This window comes from Pristiophorus japonicus, chromosome 6 (assembly GCF_044704955.1).
Source record: "Pristiophorus japonicus isolate sPriJap1 chromosome 6, sPriJap1.hap1, whole genome shotgun sequence".
NCBI lineage: Eukaryota > Metazoa > Chordata > Chondrichthyes > Pristiophoridae > Pristiophorus > Pristiophorus japonicus.
The window spans coordinates 218,679,759-218,684,885 of NC_091982.1; the positions used below are offsets into that span (position 1 = coordinate 218,679,759).

Consider the following 5,127-nt stretch of genomic DNA (forward strand, 5'->3'; position numbering starts at 1 on the left):
AGGAGCAAATCATGTGGAAACTTGGGGCCTATGTTTCTATGTTTCTATTACATGTTACAAAAGTAAAATACTCCAATTCTGATGAAGGGTCACAGACCTAAAACATTAACTCTGTTTCTCTCTACAGATGCTGCCTGACCTGCTGAGATTTCCGGCATTTTCTGTTTTTATCTCATTACGTGTTTCCACTTTCTGCTGATCTCTGCTGGAAAGTGTACCCATACTAACATCAAGGAGGTGAAACTGCTCGTACCACACAGATACTTAAATGGAAGTTCGTTTAACCAGGTAAACATCCACTTTCCTGGTATACAAATCACACTGTGGGCCAACCTTATGGGGACCTGATATTAAATTGTTTTTTGGACAGGGAGCTGGAACAGGGGCTTGCCCCGTCCACTCCATGCACCGACCTGGTATGGCAGTGTTTCCAGGAACGGTGCAACTTCGCCTCTCGGCCTTTTGGCTAAGATCAAATATATTGGCGCAAAGTGATCTTTGGCGTTAGAGTTGATCTGGAAAGAAGTTGGATATAAAAAAAAATTAAAAAATCACACTGTGGGACAATCCAGCCATAGAGGGAGAAATGGAGGGACAGTGTGGATACCAGAAACTATGACCTTGATTTTAACTACCTCTCCATCTCCGACAGGTGGTAGGGCCCAACCCGACCCTTTACATTTTAAAGTGCAGAATTCAGGTCATGGACGAGCAGGAATTCTCCCCCCCTCACCCCATCACCCCCCTGCCCCCAGCTCCTCAAGGAAACATTTGGCCTCCCCATCCACGATCTTCATGCCTCCCTCCCAATTGCGGGCCTCCTCCATCACACTGTTCATTTGGCCAAGATGTAAATGAGGCCTTTCTGTTAAGATCAGCAAAGCCTCCACACCCCCCGGCCTGGCCGGGTTGTTTGGCCATTTTCTGCCTCACCTGCACCTTCCCCATAACTATCGGGGCCCATGATTTAGTGAAGGACATCTGCAGGATATAATCACTGGTATGAGAAGGAGAATTGCTTTGTACACTAGGGAAGAGCAACCACTATTAAAAAGCCTAAAACACACAGCAAAATAGCCAATCATACAATTCATACTTTTCTTCTTTACAGAAAAAAGCACGGTGCAACAATAAACACCAAGCACAGATGTGCATGTGCTCTCAGGAAGCCAAATCCCACTTCAATAGGTTATAATGGAAGTCTCAAATGGGAGGAAGTACACAGCGTGGGTGATAGACTAAGCTGAAGGAGAGGAACGTGCTCTGGCTTTTTATAGTTGCAATGGCAAACCTTATCTGTGCCATGATGTTTCAGCTGGTGTGAAGCAATATATGTGGTGTGTTGTGAAATGTGTCATGTATTATCTATGCAACCACATTTTGGAACAGTCTGCAAATGCACTTATCGTGTGCACATTTTTCTCATTACAGATGTGCTAAAAGCACATAATCAGCAACAAACCTTACCACACCACTGTGCGCCATCATCACTTGAAGCAGACACCAAGCTGGAATGTTGACCACTGAAGATTTCACAGATTTAGAGAAAGAAGCACAGGATAACTTTTGTCATTTGGCTCTTTTTTCTTTAAAACTACAGATTACTGCAATGTAGGCAGGAGCGCTGAGGTTTAAAAGGTCAGTGAGAAAGGTGCAGCACCCAAATGCTCATCAATGGGATCTTAATTGTATCAGTAGCATAGGTTCATCCACAGTAGGGTTTTTTTTGTTTAATATAATGGTCAATGCTTGCTTCATGAACAAAAATCAAAGCTCTGTTGCGGTCACTTTCCCTCACTTCTGTTGTAGCTTTAAACAGGTGAGGAAAAGCCGAAAAAGGGATGGTTGCTGCTGAGCAGAGGCCTATGATTATCATAGTCCATATTTTTTACTTCACGATTCAGATTTCACGGGACCAGCCATGAAATCAAAAATATTCAGCAACACAAATGATAGCACCAGTCACTTGCTTCCTTGCAGAGTTCCATGCAAACTTTAGCACAGTTGATTTCTAGTTGAGCAGTGTCAGGCAGCCCAGATTTTATGCTTTGCTGACTGCCATTGAACAGCATGCAGCATTAGCTTCCAGGCAACAAGCAGAATTGAAAGATTTCTTAGGAGTACACCCTCTGGTACAATTGAGGCACTAAAGTCTAATCTCTACGATGTGCTAATGGCTGTCATCAGTATGCCAGAGAACCACGATTGAGCAATTCAAGGTCTGAGCACTGCAGCTCCTTGTGCTGAAGCGAGCAGAAGGGTTTCACCTCCAGAAGTCCACAGTTCACTAACAGAAAGAGCACAATGGAGAAACAAACAATAAAATAACATCACACACCATATAATGTGTTAAAACACAACACATTATTTTAAATGTTGTAGCCCCCCTCTGTGGGTCAGGCAGTGGGTCTGTGGAGAGAAACAGAGTTAATGTTTCAGGTCGATGACCCTTCGTCAGAAATGGGTCAGAACTAACAATGAAAGGCTGGTTAAAAGTGGAGAATATTCAATGAAACATAAAAGTAGGCATCAGGTAAAGAAATGGTGAACTTCCTGCAGGAGCTGCTCTGCTTCTGATAATTGATTATCCCCATCTTTCTTCTCCTGTAGCACGCATGGCTTGTTGCTAGTCCTCATCCACAAACAAGAGCTCAGGCCGAAAATTCAGTTCTGCTGGAAAGCTGGTGCTTCCCCCAGCTTTTTGGGGCCATTAGCACCAAAATGTGTTCATGGCTGGGCCACCCCATATTCAGCTCCAAAAGTGAACAATTTAGTTCCAGCGCTAATGAACCCTTCCAAAGTGGATTTTCTAGCGGTGCAGCTGTCTTCATTTGAGTGTTATCACCACTGAGAAATTCAGCATGCAGGTAAGGGTTTCTAATGAGCCAGCTGCTCCCTGGTCTTCTTAATAGCCAGGGTTTGTAGCAAGGCCCTGAGGGGGGAAGGAGTTTGGAAGGATGGCTGTTGCAAGAGGTGCAAAGAGAGCCAACAGGTTCAGTGATATGGAGCTGGAGATACTGATGGACAATGTGGAGGACAGAAGAAGAATACTGTTTCCTGACGTGGGGAGACCTGGCAGATAGGCAGTACATAATGCATGGAGGGAGATTGCAGGAGAGATGTCAGGCACCTCCATATATTTAAGGACGCAAATTTCGGGAAGGGTGCTAGCCAGTCTGCACTCAGCTCTTCCAGGGTGGCACTGGGTCAACGCCTCCTAGCTCTGGGGCGACGGGGATCATCCTCCTCCTCCTCCTTCTCCTCCTCCTCAGGTGGTACTGCTGGCTCCACCTCCAGCGGCTGTCCCCTCATGATGGTCAGGTTGTGCAACGATTATGACGACCCATTGAGGAGAGTACTGCAAGGTGCCACCAGAGTGGTCCAGGCACTGGAACCTCTGCTTAAGGATACCTATGTGCTGCTCGATGATGCACCTGGTGGCACAATGAGCATCATTGTATGCATTCTCTGGCACTGTCCTGGGGTTCCGCAGTGGAGTGAGCAGCTAAGTGGACAGGGGATATCCCTTGTCCCCAAGCAGCCAACCTGATTGGGGCCGGTCAAAATGGTGGGCACACTGGTGTGGCACATAATCAATGAATCATGGCTGCTGTCTTCCTTGCCCGCTGCCTCTCTGCATGGTGCTGACAGCGATGCCTTCTTCTGCGTGCTGCCCTGCTTCTGAGCAGGTGTACCAGATGTCGCCCTCCCAACATACCTCCCATCCTCAAGGTGAACCCTGCCAAGCAGGTCTCTGCAGCCCACAGGGCTCCACTAAAGAGACAGACCTGAAAGTTGTAGAATGCTCTGAGCAGCACTCAGCAGATTTAATGAAGCCAAAACAATTGATAAAATGATATGAAGAGCTAAATACTGCGGATGATGCAATCTGACATAAAAACAATAAAATTAATAAAACTATTTCCCTACCAAAGGGCCCCGATCGCGGCAACACTCCAGCGGTGTCGCGTTCGAGCACTGACTTGAATACCTTGCGGGGGCACTGCCTGAAGAAGTCCTACCTTTTTAGAACTGAAAATCCCTGTCCTGGTCACTTTCTAGTGGCCCGCACGCTGCAGACCTCAACACTCGGCGTAAGTGAGCACCTCTCACCTCCTTCGACTGCTGTGTCGTGCAGATGCATCACACCACGAACCCTTGGACAGCTTTTTCCAAAGGAGGGTTCAGGTGGAAATTATAGTACAAATAATAGTTCGAAAATGAAAGAAAGTAGAAAAACAGTCAGAAATTGTGCTTTAGGCACTGCGGGTAAAAGGAAAACTAAAAGATGTAAAGTGATTAAACCAAGAGAATGAAATAAGAAACATGTGAGTAAAACGTTAGAACTGCAGAACAGGCTAGGGTGTGTGGCCCAAGTGAACATTCTTTATAAAAATGCACAGAGTATAAGGAATAAATTAAATGAACTGCAGGCATAAATTCAAATTGGAAGACATGACGTGATAGCCATTACCGAGGCATGGCTGCAAGAAGGTCAGGGCTGGGAACTAAATGTACCAGGTTATAAAGGTCTACAGGAAAGATAGGGAAAATGGCAGAGGGGGAGGAGTAGCCTTAGTGATTAAGGAGGAAATCACTTCAATGATAAGAGAGGACATAACGAAAGGTAAGCAGGCAGTGGAGACTTTATGGGCCCGAAATACAGTGCCACTGGAATACTGGTGCTTCCCCCACCTTTTTGGACAATGGACATGGGATATCTCTTGTCTCCAAGCAACCAACCACAATCCTGATTCAGGCCGGTGAAGAGGGCGGGCACACTGGTCTGGCACAGAATGAACGAATCATGGCTGCTTCCTGGATACTTCACATCCACTGCCAGGATCCGACACTGGTGGTCACACACGAGCTGCACATTCAGCAAGTGGAAGCCTTTGTGGTTCACAAAGATCTCGGAGTGATGTTGTGGTGCCCTCAGCCCAAAGTGTGTGCAGTCAGTGGGACCCTGCACCCTTGGGAAGCCTGCAATTCAGGCAAATTTGGCCTGCCGCTCCACGTTTTTCTCCCTTATCGTCGGGAAGATGTACTGGACCCTTCTCCTGTACAATGCATCTGTGAACTGCTGGATGCACCGACGTGCTGAGAATTGGGAGATTCTCAGTTGCT

At 46.5% G+C, this 5,127-nt stretch overlaps 1 pseudogene; it reads left to right on the forward strand.

Moving 5' to 3' along the window:
* The first annotated feature begins 294 nt into the window (after window positions 1-294).
* LOC139266432 (U2 spliceosomal RNA) lies at window positions 295-450 on the forward strand (annotated as a pseudogene).
* Window positions 451-5,127: the final 4,677 nt, after the last annotated feature.